The sequence below is a fragment of the Pipistrellus kuhlii genome, unplaced genomic scaffold, assembly GCF_014108245.1.
Source record: "Pipistrellus kuhlii isolate mPipKuh1 unplaced genomic scaffold, mPipKuh1.p scaffold_m20_p_16, whole genome shotgun sequence".
In the NCBI taxonomy this organism is placed as follows: domain Eukaryota; kingdom Metazoa; phylum Chordata; class Mammalia; order Chiroptera; family Vespertilionidae; genus Pipistrellus; species Pipistrellus kuhlii.
Window position 1 is genome coordinate 19,601,491 of NW_023425471.1, and position 16,292 is coordinate 19,617,782.

At 39.8% G+C, this 16,292-nt stretch overlaps 1 pseudogene; it reads right to left on the reverse strand.

The window, feature by feature from the left end:
- Positions 1-1,139: 1,139 nt before the first annotated feature.
- LOC118720205 overlaps positions 1,140-16,292 on the reverse strand; it is a 58,575-nt pseudogene continuing 43,422 nt past the window's right edge.

The window sequence follows — 16,292 nt, forward strand, 5'->3', positions numbered from 1 at the left end:
TTATTTCCCCTAGATGGGTTAGATCATGTGATACAAGGAATTCCCTTATAAGAACCAAAACTAGACAAGCCATAATGGTTACCGTATGCTGAGTAGCAAATGAATCAGTCTGTAGTGAGTTCCTTTCTGGGCCAACACTGATGCCCTTGCGTCCACAGGCCAACACTCCATCAACTGAGCCAAACCGGTTAGGGTGGTTTTTCTATATTTTTTAAAAGTATTATTGTTGTTCTTCACTTCTATCTCTATTCAAGTGGTGTGTTCTACTTCTGATGTTATTCCAAGACTGGAGTTGTCTAGGGAGCTTTTTAATGTAGATTCCTGTGCCCTGTGCCAGTATGTCTGGGGCTGGAAACAAGAAACTGCCAATTTTAACAAACTTTGCTAATATTACATAAATAATTTTTGAGATGATGTTATATTTGTTTAAATTTTTAAATTTAAAGTTTATAGCAATTCTATGTGGTATGTTTACAACTGATTTTGAAAGGTGAAACTAAAATTCAGAAATTCTGAGTAATTCGGCAAAGTCAGACAGTCACAAAGTATGAACTGATTCTCAAATATGATTTATCTACTATGTTCTTATGCATCTGAATTTTATAAAAGATTAAGCCTTTTGTCTGCCTATTAGTTTTTATCCTTCTGGAAGCTATTTATATCACTAGCCTTGCTGGATTTATTAGGACTGACAAAAATATTGACTGCCTGAAAAGAACAGCTGTGACCTGAGCAAAATAGATGTGGTTGGTAATGCTAAGTATGGGGCAAAAGGACCATACCAAGAAGTCATCCGAAAGAACGTAAGGAGAGCCATCTGGACAACATTTTTTTCACTTCAATGCTTTTTTAGTTAGGCATCTACTGATGGTGGGAACACGATAGGGCCTCTATTTAGGAAGGCTGAAGTAGCCTGAATATGGGTTTAATGAATGTAATTTAGTTGAGTCACAATTATAAACAAAATATAAAACACTTTGCCTTTTGCCATTGAGTCCTTCTCTTCCTCAAATGCCAAGGCCCTGCTCACCATAGCATCCATGCACCTGGGAGACATCCAGCCATAATTCCCCCAGTGATGCCAGCTGCTACTCTGAGAACAAGAAGCTTTCTGCCTCAGCTACTGAGCTGGGAAATCCTTACTGTCCTTCTCCAATTGCATCTGCAGTGAAGGCCCGTTTTCCCCTCAGGATCTTGAATACCATCATGGGAGAGCGTTCTTGTTTAAGACGTATCTTCCATTGATGACACTCAGCTGCTGCAGGGAAAATTCTCCAAGATCCAGCATGCTGAGAAATAAGCAGCACACCAGACAAAAATTGATTTGACACTGATGAAAACCCTCAGGAGAAATGTATGTCTGCTGTGAAATAGTCCCACCAGATATAATTACATTGTACAACACAAATCTCCTTTTATGATTTTGGCAATGGGAAATCTGCTCTAACATTACATTAGATTAAGATATTTTCTGAATGTTGAATATAGCTCAGAACAACCAGGATATCAGAATTTAATGTAGAGAGGGGACAAAGAAGAATCCTCAAAAGAAAAAAATAGGTACCAAAGATTTAGTTTTAAATTTTGAAAATTTAAAGTATTGTTATTATATTGAAGTCCATACTTCCTTTTTGTGGCTGTGATATAATTTCATCTCACTTGTTTTGCTATAGACTTTGAACAATGATTTGTAGATCACAAATGTTCTCTTCTGGTCAATTGCCTGCTGATGGTTTTACCTTACTGTTCTGGGTCAGCAAGGCATTCAGTCTCTTTGAATCTTTATCTTCTGTGGCATATTGTATTTTCAAAAGATGGCTGTAACAATATTCCATATTCCACAAGTCCTCCTAGAACACAATCACTTCCTTTCTAATACATGGACAATAATTCTTATCTCATTTAATCTGAATGAGTTTGTGACTCACTTGTAATGAATAGAATGGTATGAAAATTATGCTGCTTGATTTTTAAGGCCCAATCATAAAAGGCAGTGCTCTTCTGCCTTTTACATTAGCTTTTGGGTCCTTGGGTCACCATGTGAGAAGTCCAATTACTCTGAGGCTGTCATGCTATAAGGATGCCAAGTCACAAGGGAGGCCATATATAGATGTTTTTTCTGTTGTCAGCTTTAGTCTTCAAGTTCTGGCAGCCCAGATAAATGATCCCCACATAATAACAGCCCCTGCCATCAATTCAAACTCAGCCTTCATGTTTCCTGACTGAGTCCCTAGACATTATACAAAAGAAAAAAGAATTGCCTACCGTGTCTTTTCCAAAATTTCTGACCCACAGAAGCTATAGATATGATGAAATGGTTCTTTACAACACTAAACTTGTAACATTTGCTGTGCATACCTGTAACAGTGTTCACATAATGTTAAGGGAATCAAATGAGTATATACCTGGGAAAACTTCCTAAGTTGTAAAGTGCATCTCTTATATGTGCAGAAAGTTCTCTTTTGTTATTGTTGTCGTTGGTGGTTATTTAAAACTCAGATTAGAGTTCTATTTTTCCTGCTGTAAATCATGGCCTGCAGGTATTACAGGTACCTGCTTCTAAACAATTTCCACTTAAAAAAATAATTTTCCTTAATCCTACAGAAACTTTAGCACCTTATAAGAGATTTTCATCAGTCAAAAATAATAATTTCTGCATAATTATCATATACATACACATAAATGTATATAGACATCCTATATAACAAAAGCCTAATATGCAAACTGACCATTACCCCAACACACAAGATGGTTGCCCTCATGTGGTTAAAGATGACTACCCCCATGTAAACACAAGATGGCCACCACAAGATGGCCACCAGGGGAGGGCAGTTTTGGGCAATCAGGCCAGCAGGAGAGGACAGTTGGGAGGGACCAGGCCTGCAAGGGAGGGCAGTTGGGGGCAATCAGACCTGCAGGGGAGGGCTGTTAGGGGTGACCAGGCCAGTAGAGGAGGGCAGTTGGGAGGGACCAAGCCTGCAGGGAAGGGCAGTTGGGGGGTACCAGACCTTCAGGGGAGGGCAGTTAGGGGAGACCAGACTGGCAAGGAAGGGCAGTTAAGGGTGACTGGGCTGGCAGGGGAGGACAGTTAGGGTTGACAAGGCCAGCAGGGGAGGACAGATGGAGGCAACTGGGCTGGCAGGGGAGCAGTTAGGCATCAATAAAGCTGGCAGGGGAGTGGTTAGGGAGTGATCAGGCTGGCAGGCAGAAACGGTTAGGGACAATCAGGCAGGCAGACAGGCGAGTGGTTAGGAGTCAGTAGTCCTGGGTTGTGAAAGGGATAAGGCCTAAATGGGCAGTCAGACATCCCTTGAGGGGGTCCCAGATTGAAGAGGGTGCAGCCTTGGCTGAGGGACACCCCACCTCTGTGCAAGAATTTTGTGCACCGGGTCTCTAGTTATATATAATACACACACATACACACAGACATCTGCATGCATGTAATATATTTTCATGTTTACCACTGATTAGAAATGTATTTACTAGAGAAACATTTTTTCAAGTATGGGTAATAAGTAATAATCCATCTGGTATATATAGATAGAACATGAAAAAAAAAACATGCATTTTTTTTGTATTGGATTTTATTTTCAAGAGAAATAATATAGTTTAATTTTAGTTCCACTAACATTTTTTTTCATTAAGACCATCAAACATTTTTATAACTTTATGTAATATTATATCCTCACCAAGATATAGCCAAATGAATAGTCCTTTCTTGTCTTGTCTTGTCTTGTCTTGTCTTGTCTTTTATTTTTTTCTTTGCTTCTCTGGCCCCTAAGCCATATAAGGCCTCAGAAACTACTGGAATACAAGTTATTGAACAGCTCAAAATCCTCTTCAGTTTTTGTCAGTGATTTAATTTTCTTTCTGAGTTGACCTCATTCTCCTCATTCTTTCCTCTCTCTAAAGGTTAACCTTTTTCAAATACAGAAACCTAAGTCAAGAAGTTCATTTACAGCATTACTCACTAGATATCCAAAAGTCCTGGGGAAGTTTTTGACAATAATGGTGGGTGGTTGAGCATGGATAATATGAATCTAACACAAGATATTTCAATGACTTGAGAAGCAGTTTATAACAATACAAACTAAAGCTTGATATTTTACAAAATGAATACTAGTTTTCCTATTTGCATTAAATTTTAAATATTACTTTTTTATTTATTTTTATTTTTTTATTTTTACAATATGCAAAATAAACATATTATCAGATTATAGATACAAAATAATCAGCCATTTACATGCAATAAACATTAATATTTCAAGGAAAAAAGGAATTTTAAATATAATAATATTACTGTACTAACATAGTATTATATCACAAAAGTTACAGGAAATATTTAAAATCTTCAAATAACAGGATTACTTCTATTATATTCTAAAATGTTTTTCCCCCTCTGGCTCTATTTTTTTTTCATCAGTTTATGTTAACTTACAGCATCAAATAAGAAATTTCAAAACATTATAAAATATTTAAGGGATTCAGAATTTGGATTTTAGAAAGACTATTTTGAGAAGGACTTAACTATAATCATTTACAGTTAATCTATGCAAGTGGAGGCATTTTCTCACTGCTCATCAAGTCTCTGAGAAAATATTTGAACAACCAGATAGTCATTTTTATCATTTCAAGTGCCTGAAAGGCAGTCCAGGCTTGGAGTAGATTAAAATAACAGTTACAGTAAAAGAAAGAACAATTTTTGCCATATGTTGAATTACTACTTTTTAAAGGTACCCTTATCATTTCTTTCATTTTAGGTTAATTGGTTTAGAATGGTATGAACATATCACCTAACATGGAAATTACATGAAGATTATTTGAAAATAACACTTTGTATTGCTAAATCTCTACAAGCACACTATTAGATACATTTTTTTATTTATTCTTTGAGTTTATTTCTTTTTGTGCTATTGAGTTCTGCAAACTCTTCTAGTGGGTTCTGGTTCATGTGCCTTTTTAACTGCATCCTATCTTAGTGCTGACCTACATGAAATCATGCCTCCCATGAAAATAAACCTATTCACAACCTTGGCCTCATTATTTTTATTTTTTTATTTTTTTGATTTATTGTTGAAAATATTACACACACCCTCATTTACCTCTTTTAGCCAGCTTCTACTCCCCTCCCCCTTAAGCTTTCACCACTCTATTATCTGTGCCCATGGGTTATGCATATATGCATACAAGTTCTCTGGTTGATCTCTTCCCACCCACCCACTTTACCCCTGCCTTATCTCTGAGATTCATGCTTCTATGTCTCTGGATCTATTTTGTTCATTAGTTTCCACATATGAGATCATTTTATACTCATCTTTCTTTAACTGGCTTATTCTCTTAGCATAATGCTCTCCAGATCCATCTTGGCCTCATTATTAATCTTCCTGCACTTTTAGTTTAAGATGAAATGTCAGGTGTTTCTCTATTTTTTTAAGTGTCAGGCATTTAATATTATAAGATCAAAGACAGCTCAACTAGTTTAATGTATTTTTTCCTATACGTTGCTAAAATATAGCATTTCTAATGGCATAGGCATGCTCGATCTGTCCTGACAAAACCTACGCAGTCACTCTCCTGTGCCCACAGCAAAACTTGTCACAATTTTTACTTTTTTTTTTTTTGATGTGCAGTAAAAGGGTTGGTCTAACTAGTGAAATACTCAGGAGATACAAGTGATGGGATCCAAAAGAGGAAAAGTTTTCAGAACTAAATATTTTCTTTAGTTCTTTGAGCAGACATTTATAAGATTATTAGAGTCTTTTCATCCAAATTTGTAAGATCACCAGACTGCTCATAACAATAATTTTAGATAGACACAAGTTCAAGATTTAAAACAGAAGCACCCTGAAGAGGGCCTCATTTTTTTAAAAGCTATTTTATTGCTTAAAATTATTTTTCTATGTGAATTCCCAATATTTCACATATGGCATAAAAACTATGTACCGGTACTTCTAATTCTTCCCTTATGGCCACTATGCTAATTATTACATGCAGTTGGGGGCACTAGGTCTGCAGGGGAGGGCAGTTGGGGAGGGACCAGGCCTGCAGGGGAGGGCAGTTAGGGGCAATCGGGCCAGCAGGGGAGCAATTAGGCATCAATCAGGCTGTAAGGGAGTGGTTAGGGGGTGATCCAACTGGCAGGCAGAAGCGGATAGGGACAATTAGGCAGGCAGGCAGGCAGGCGAGTGGTTGGGAGCCAGAAGTCCTGGATTGTGAGAGGGATGTCCAACTACCAGGCAGTCGGGCATCCCCCTAGAGGTCCCAGATTGATGAGGGTGCAGGCTGGGCTGAGGGACACCACCTCCCCCTCAGTGCACAAATTTCATGTATCAGGACTCTAGTAACAATATAAGTAGATAATCTGTTGCAATATCTGTAACTTGAGTTTATATACTAAGTGTTGGACTAAGCATCTTCTGATTTAATCTTGCCAATGTTTCTGCAAGACAATATATACTATTTTCATATTATAGAATAAGAATGTGCATAGATGTACCAGAGGCAGCCCAATAAAAAAAACACTGGGAAATTGAACCTAGTATTGAAATAAGAAAAAAGACTAGAAGCCAACCAAAGGTCAGAAACTGAGGGTCAAAAACTGACAAAGAGGAAAGAGAATGTGTCCATGCCATGCCACAATTGGTCTTAGACTAGTAACTGTCCAGGCCATGTTATCACATACATATTCCCCATGGTCCTTCTTGTGGTTCAAGGTGATGGAGGAAAAGACCTGAGGTATATAAAGAAGAGTAACAACCACAAGGTAAACCATGGTATGAAACACACTTCTTCCTTCTGACATCTTATGTCATTTCTAAAAGAAGTTTCTGATTTGATAGTACTTTTATTATTACCAGTTACCACAAGTATTGAGTGTGCACTTTAAAATTAGTGTTAAAAATATTATGCCAAATAAAATGATTTTCCTTAAAGCTCTTAAATGCCTTTGTTAATGTAAAAACATTCAAACCTGTAAAGAATTCTTGTGAGTTTATTTAAGCCAAACTGTCGACAAATGCTGAGAAGCAAAACCTCAACAAATTGAGATAATGCTCCCGAAAATGGTGGGTTACATCTATATTTATTCACTAGAGGCCCAGTGCACAAATTTGTGCACAGGTGGGGTCCAGCCAGACTGGCTCCAATTGGCAGATCTGGGCTGGGCCTGTCTGGAGGAGGAGAGTACAGGAGGTTGGCTGGGCGGGTTCTCTGGCCACAGTAGGCATTATAGCCACTGGTCATTCTGGTCGTTATAGCATTCCAGTAACTGGATTTTTATATACATAGATTGCAATAAATAGAAAGGATTGTAGGGGGGTTACATGAAATCCATTGGTGATAGACTAGAGAGGCTGGAGAAAGCAAAACAGGGAAATCCCTGGGATTGGATAAAAAGTAAAATGATAGACACATACTGCAGGAAAAATTAAAATGCTAATGAAGAAATTTGTGGTATCTGTCCTGTAGCCCAGATACATTAGGTTGTGCCTCAAGGGGTCCAGAAAAAGGTAAGTTACAAAGTTACCCAGACATTTCAAAAGGTATGTAATTATAGATGGAAAAAAGATACATAGGCTTAGTTAAAATAAAGATTGACCTTGTCAGTGAAGATACCAACCTAGGATGTAACCAGCCACCATGACTACTTTTAGTTAAAGTTTAATTTCATACCATTCTTTGTGGTTACTTTAGGTCTTTGAGTTAACAAGACCTTCATGCAGGCCTTCCCTGAGTTTGTCAGGTTAGCATGTGGCACCTTTCATCCACAATTATAAACCATTTTTTATAGCTGTCCCTTTTTGGATATTTATCTGCCTGGATGGACCTGGGGAGTATTAGGCTAAGTGAAATAAGGCGGTCAGAAAAATACAAGTATCATATGATTTCACTTATACGTTAGGAATCTAATTACCAACAAAGTGGATACAGAATCATGGATACAGACTGTCAACTTTCAGAGAATAAGGAGTTGGGAGGCTAGGTAAGAAAGGTGAAGGGATTAAGCAAATAAATAAAGACTCATGGACACAGACAACAGTATGGTGATTGTCTGAAGGAAGAAGGGTCAGGTGAGATAAAAGAGGGTATATGGAGGATAAATGGTGATGGAAGGAGGCTTGGCTTGGGATGGTAAACACACAATACAATATACAGATGATGCACTCTAGAATTGTTATAATAATGTTATGGTCATAAGGAAACCCCTCTAACGTATGAAATAATTATTGTGGGAAATGATTGCTGTGTGGTGACCCCAATACTCTGTAACTTCCAAATTGGTGAACACCTCACTATCTTGATGTGAACGCCCTAGCCCTTAAAGTGTAAATGCCCTGATCCTAGCATAAGGCACAATGTCTGGTCCACACTGATAAGGACACAAGTTGTTTACTACCTGCTATATACGTAATCATCAGACATTCTTCAGTTGTGGTCTCTTGCCTGATAGAGGAAGATTCATGTTGCTCCATGAGACAAGCCCCTGACTGCTCTGCTGTGCAAGCCTGTCTATCTCCATCTGCATCATCTGTCTTTCAGTGTGCATCGCTGGGTGGCCTTTGCTGCAGCTGAGGATTCACTAGGGATATGTAAATAAACCTTATGTGATTGTATACTAATCCTGTCTTGTGTGTTCATCTGTTCTGATTCGGCTCAGCTGTCTAGACATTGAAATACCAGGGGATAGGCCATTATTGCTGATTCCTGGTCACCTGTGTTTGTCCCACTAAGTCTAGACAGATAATTAATTCATTGAGGCATAATTGCGACAATTGGCATAATAGGCAGGATTCCAAAACAAATTTCTCTGCAGCACAGGTGGATAATTATTTAAAATTGGCAAAAACACTCAGGTTTTGGTTGGAGTATTAAGGAAACTACCACTGAGTGTAAAGGGGATTAATTTGGCACCAACCAAAAGCGATCTAGTCTCTAAGGACATGGGTCAGTGGTTGTCCATCATGAGGCCATACCCAGGAGAGGCTGACTCCTGACTGGCGAATGCCTGAGGGTCATAGCGGCCTCTCTGCCCAAGCGGAGCCAATTTGGCAGATTATACCAACCGACCTATTCCCAATCCAGAGACTCGACACCGGAGCATAACCAGGTCATCCAAGTTCAGTCCAAAATCAAAACTCCCCTTCAAATTAAAGAAAACTGAAAGTAAAAGGAAAATGAAACTTTTTGAAGAATAAATTTACAGCAGAGCGGAACTTATGAATAAAAGTTTGAAGAAGCTAGCTGAAACTCTTCTTAATTTTCTAAGAAAACTAACAACTCTCCATCTAGAAACCACATACTGCAGTAAGAACACACCAAGTACACAAGAATTCTGACTATTTGGTAGGTATGGACCAAGACACCACCTCATTCAACACCATGCAGCAGAAGGTTAAAAACTTCTTTAACAAGCTTTTCAAAAGAAACAACTCTACTGAGACTAACATACCATCAAAAAGCAAGTGGAGACTGGTTGAAGATGCCATGAGGGCCAAATATAAAATCTAGACAGCCTCAGGCCTCAACAAAAACATAGTAGATCCTAACAATCTGATTCCAATAATAGAAAGAACGCCACCACAATAGGTAGTAGGAATATTCCTACAGACAATCAACCTGCAGGAGACACTGACAAGGGAAGATCACTAACACAGAAGGTAACTGCAAAAATACTCCAGCAAGCCAGTAGTAGTAAAAAGGAAGGTAATAAAATCAGAAAATGAAGCTACTAAGGAATTAATAGAATTAACCTCATTTTCAAGGCAGGAACTAGCAGAACTCAGAAAACTATTGATTAAAGGAGAATTAATGGTCGTAGAGTGGCTTGTAAAAATATATGAACTTGGAAGCCACATGTCTATGTTAAGTGCAGATGAACTCACAGCAGTAATAGATGCAATAGAATTAGCCAAATTAAAAACAGCACTAAAGGAAATTGCAAAACAACACTCAAATACAGTAAGATCCTTATGGAGCTGGATAGGAGATGCATGGAGAAGAGCATTTCCATCAGTGGACTTGTCTTCAGGAAAGTTTTCAGAACACTGGGAATCTCTTACACAATTACAGACCCAATTAAGGAAATTGGTGATCCTAACTAGCCTCTATAAACCAGATTTGAACTCACCATGAGAAAATACAGATGTAGAAGGGATAGTCAACATACTAATAAGAAACTGGCTACAAAATGCAGCTTCAAAACCTTATTGCAGGGTCCAGTACTGTAGAGGATATTAAAAAGAAAATCCAACTGCACCAAGACCTATTAGCAGAAAAGAAATTTGCTTTCACGGCAAAGGAATCAAAGAACTATTCATTCCCCATGCAACAGTATAGAGGACCTCTAAAGCCCCAAAAACACCCCAAACCAATTAAAATAGGCATAATGACCAATACAGATAAGGACAAGCTTATTATTGGAGGAGGAACTATCTATTCTTCAAGAACAAAATCCATTCATAAATAATAATAATAACCCAAGTAGAAACAACCCATTCAGCAGAAATCCCTTCAGGACAGAGATCTGAGACAACAACCTATTCCAAAATAGTCAAAAACCATATAGACAGAATCAGAGAATCTATAGAGGCTCCCACTGGCAAAATCAACTTGCCAGGCAATAGGGAGCCCACATCAGACACCAATGCCAGAACATTACTTCCATACTACAGACCCTGAAGAAATTGCAACTAAAATACCTTTATTCAATAAACCCCCATTAGTTATAGACACATCATTCAACACAAAAAATGATACCAGACTATACATATCCCTCCAAATGTCCCTGGCAAGCAGGCCATCCTACGTAATAAAAGGGTAATATGCAAATTAACCATTACTCTGCTATACCCATAAGCCACACCCACCAGCCAATCAGAGTGAGTATGCAAATAAACCCAACCAAGATGGCTACTGGCCACAGAGAGCAGGAGGGAGGCTTGGGTTTCCCAGACAACAGCGGAAGCCAAGCTTTCCGCCTGCCCTTGCTGGCCTAGGCTTCCACTCAAGGCTACAAAGTTTCAATTATAGAAGTAAACAAATCCAAATAGAAATGGCTGCCAGCCACTGAGAGAGCAGGAGGCTTGGCTCCACTCCAGGCTACAAAGTTTCAATTGTAGAAGGTAAATAAATCCCAGATACCAGGGCCTCTGCTTGGGTCACCAGAGGGCATGGCCAGCCTGAAAACCACCATAGGCCCCTCGCTCAGGCCACCCCACACCCCAAGGAAACCCCCACCCTGATCCAGGACACCTTTTAGGGTAAACCAGTTGGCCCTCACCTGTGCACCAGGCCTCTATCCTATCTAATAAAAGAGTAATATGCAGATTGAGCATCACACCAACACACAATAGCTGCCCCCATGTGGACACAAGATAGCCACCACAAGATGACCAGCAGGGAAGGGCAGTTGGGAGACACCAGGCTTGCAATGGAGGGCAGTTGAGAGGGCTCAGGCCTGCAATGAAGGCCAGATGGAGGTGATCAACCTGCAGGGGAGGGTAGTTAGGGGTGACCAGGTCAGCAGAGGAGGGAAGTTGGGGGCAAACAGGCTGGCAGGGGAGCAGTTAGACATCAATCAGGCTGGCATGGGAGTGGATAGGGGGTGATCATGCTGTCAGGCAGAAGCAGTTAGGGGCAATCAGGAAAGCAGGCAGGAGAGCAGTTGGGAGCCAGTAGTTCTGCACTGTGAGAGGGATGTCTGACTGCCTGTTTAGGCCCAATTCCAGTAGGGCAGTTGGACATCCCTCAAGGGGTCTCAGATTGGAGAGGGTGCAGGCTGGGCTGAGGGACACCCACCCTCCCCTGCACAAATTTTATGCACTAGGCCTCTAGTTACAATATAAAATCTTTTTTAATAGATACTGGCTCACAGGTCTTTCTGCTTACCACTTACAAAAACACTTAAATACAGGATCAAAGTAAGGACCTACAGTAAATATTGAAGGAATCACAAGAAAAGTGACCCCAGTCTTCCCAACATGAGGAAAAATACTATACAAAGGCAAACAAATCCCAGTCACATTCCTAATCTCACCCCAGGTTCAAAACATGTTAGGTATGGATATCCTACCAACATTATTTTGTCACATTTCTCACACACCCAGGCTACATAAAATAACAACATTCCTCACTGCACTAGAAATAACTCCATTAACATTACCAGAATCAAATACAAATTCATCCACACCTCAATATCCTCTAAAAGGAGGACATGAGGCTGTAACAAAAGCACTTTAAAAACTCTGGAAGTGGTTATAATAGAACCAAGCAGATCAGACATTTATAATAGCCCAATCTGGTCCCTATAAAAGACTAATTACACCTACAGGGTCACAATATACTATCACAACCTGAATAATGCCTCACCAAATATACAATAGATGGCTTCCTGCCTGATGCACAAGAAGTAATCAATATTATCCAGAGAGACAACCCTAAATTTATGGCAGCAATTGATCTCTGAACATGTTCTTTGCAATACCCATAGCTGAGAAATCCAGACCCATTACCACATTTACATTTCAAGGAAAACAATACCAATTCAAAAGACTCCCACAAGGATACAAAAACTCACCCACAATCTAACACAGCCTACTTGCTAACAACATTGACCTCACAAAATACAAATCCACAATCATACAATACATAGATGACATTCTACTCTATAACAATGACAAAGAAATTCTACAAATCCGATCTAGAGTCACTAGTAACACACCTAAGATCACTAGGCTGGACAATTAATCCTGACGAAATCCATCCCCCAGACACCAAAACAACATTTTTAGGCATCCACTGGAGCTCTGAAGAAAGGAACATATCAAACAAATAGACAAATTACTAAACCTAAAAATTCCAACCAACAAAAAAGAAGCAAAACAATTAATGGGACTTTCCATGTACTGGAGACAACTCATACCATATCTAGCTGACATTGCCAAACCTATATACAAAGTTATCAGGAAGGCAGTAGATTTCATATTGACCCAAGAACAGGAACAAACATTTAAACAATTAAAGGACTACATACACCACTTTCAATCCCTACAAAGTATCAGACAAAATAATACTAGACATTAGTTCATGGCAGAACATGGAAGTTGGGGACTATACAAAAGAGGAACAGAAGATAAAAATCCAATGCCTATAGTATTATGGATTCAGAGATTCCCTTACTCTTACCACAAATTTATTTTGAGAAACTAATCTGGACACTCTATGTGGCACTGTTGCATGTAGAACCGCTGACCTGACTTAACCCAATAACCGTGTGTAGCACATTTTCCCTTAAAGCATGGCTCAAAAATGTCAGGTGAAGAATTGTCAGGTTCCCAAATTGATGAAAAGGTTCTCATGTGGAAGTGAGACATTAATACATGAGAAACCTCTGGCTCCGGTGAACTAGTCCTCCTCACTCAAGGAGGTCAACAAACTTGAGGTAGAACCACCTACCTGTGCCAAACGTTTGTCCAACCACCTGATCCAATCAGTGTAAAAGGGCCACAATATAGCCATAAGCTTAAAAAATCCTGGTTTATAGATGGATCAGCCTCCATAGCCAGTGACTAGTACGAATGGAAAGCCACAGCCTTCAACCCAGCGACATCCAGGGTGCTAATGGCAACTTGTAAGTCCATATCTGCTCAACATGCTGAACTCATCTACACTAATAAAAGAGAAACATGCAAATTGGCCGTCACTCTGCTACACCCATCAGCCAATAAGAGTGAGTATGCAAATTAACTCAAGATGGTGGCTGCCACGAAGCTGGAGCAAGCAGAGGCTTGGGTTTCCCCTGGTGATGTAGAAAGCCAAGCATCCCACCCAGCCTGGCCTGCCCCAGCCTCAGCTCAAGGCTTCAAAGTTTCAATTATAGAAGATAAATAAATCCCAGATCCCAGGGCTTCTGCTTGTGTCACCAGTGGGAGTGGCCAGCCAGCAAATCACCACAAGCCCCTCAACCAGGCTGCCCTATGCCCCAAGGGAACCCCCATCCCGATCCAGGACACCCTTCAAGGCAAACCAGCTGGCCCCCACCCATTCACCAGGCTTCTATCCTATCTAATAAAAGAGTAATATGCAAATTGAATGTCACTCCAACACACAAGATGGCTGCCCCCATGTGGTCAAAGATGGCTTCCCCCATGTGGACACAAGATGGCTGCCACAAGATAGTCAGCAGGGGATGGAAGTTGGGAGGGACCAGGCCTGCAAGGGAGTACAGTTGGGGGTGATCAAATATGCGGGGAAGGGCAGTTAGGGGTGACCCCAACCATAAAATTATTTTTGTTGCTACTTCATATCTGTAATTTTGCTACTGTTATAAATTGTAATGTAAATATCTGTGCTTTCCAATAGTCTTAGGTGACCCTGCTAGTGGTTCTCAACCACAGGTAGTTGAGAATATCAAAAAACACAGATATTTACATTACAACTCATAACAGTAGCAAAATGACAGTTATAAAGTAGCAACAAAAATAATTTTATGGTTGGGGGTCACCACAACATGAGGAACTGTATTAAAGGATTGCGGCATTAGAAAGGTTGAGAACCACTGCTTTAGGGGACGGTCAAGTCACTTGGCATCTTTTATAGTTGTCAAGTGGAAGAAAGTAAAAGGCATTAGTGGCAAGAAACCCATGTTTAGACTGGCTGACTAGAAAGACCAAGTGTAATCTGAATGGATTGCAGAGAGAAAGTAAGGGTAAGACATGTGCAAGCTCTCTACTCTGTACTTTTGCAATTTGCTTTGATTTGATAGTTTTGAAATTCAAAAGCTAAACATTTTAAACCCTCTATGAGGTTTTATGAATAAAAATAATGTTAATAAAAAGGGGGGAAAATGGCAGCAGAATAGACAAACGGGTCCTGAGCCTTCTCCTGTAGCAGAAAGAAGGAACATCTGAGGGTCACATAGGGAGTGTTTGTTGGCGAGTTAAGGGACAGCTGTACTTCAGGAGAAGGTGGTGAACTGCTAGATGGGGTTCCCCTGACCAGGCAGCTCCCACTGCTGCTGGGTTCCCTCCCAGAGCTACCAGCTAGGATGGGGAGACTGCACCATCTTGAAGGGTAAAATGGATGTTATGGGAAGTCTGAAAATCTACAACTGTGGCACCCACGGAACAGCTGTGAGCCTCAGAACACCGATCCCCATTGGCGCAAACACACGGATTCAGAGGAGCTCTGCACTCCACCATGGAAAGGTTAGATTTCGCCTGGCATAAGGTTAGGTCTCTGGTCCAGGCAGGAGAGAGAAATGCGTGCACTGTGGGAGCTGGAGGACCAGAGGACATATGTGCCTAGAAAAATCGGTGGCTGTTGGGGCTGGCGTGATCAAGACAACCTGAATTGAGAAATGTTTGGTGATTGTTTTAAATCTGGAATTACTCCACTGTAAACCGTCATACAGAGATTTTACTGTGGACCAGCTTCTGGCTGAATATTTTGCATGCTTTGCTTCAGATCTTCACTGTATCTCTACAAAGAACTCCGGTTATCATCTCCAATTTACATGTGAAAGGGATGCCTTAGTCAATTGATTAATTAATTTTGACAAGAATGCTTTGGCTTCAATAAACTTTGAGGAAGCTTTGAGTATAATATATTGATCCCATGTAAATAATTTCATCATTTTACAGGCTACCTTGTCCACGGGCAAGTCTTAACCACTGTTACTTCTCAGTTTAAGAAAGTGCTATTTTTTAAATGTCTATCTTATACTGCGGTTTATCTTGGTGAAGGTGAGTACCTATGCATGTTTAGTGGGGAGCTCTTCTTTAGTTTTAAGGTAAATAGAGTCTGGCATTTGCATACAAAAAAATCCCTGCACATCCTTTGGTTAATGCTCTTGAGAAGCTAAGTAGATAGAAACTTAATAGAGGTAAACTGGCAAGAACAAATTCTGAAAGTCTGAACAAATCTCTTAGTTTCAGCAGAGCATCACACACAAACTTAACACAATACTAATTTATTGTAGTCTTATCTCACAGAATAAGTAGGTGGTGCTTAAACATCAATTAGAAGAAAGCGTTGTTAGTTTTATTTGCCCAGAGTGATTTTATCCTATTAACAGTGGAACTTATGGAGTGAACATTGCATTTATGTGGCACTCACTGTTATTAGAAAAGCTTCTGGTTCATTAGCTCTTCTGAGTGTAGAAGCTCAGATAGAATCTTTAATGTATGGTAGATTTTAGAACCCCAAATGACAATAATTTAAACTGCAATGATATATACCACCATTACTATGCAGGGGAGACATTTCCAACATGGATACCTAAGTAGTAATAAGTT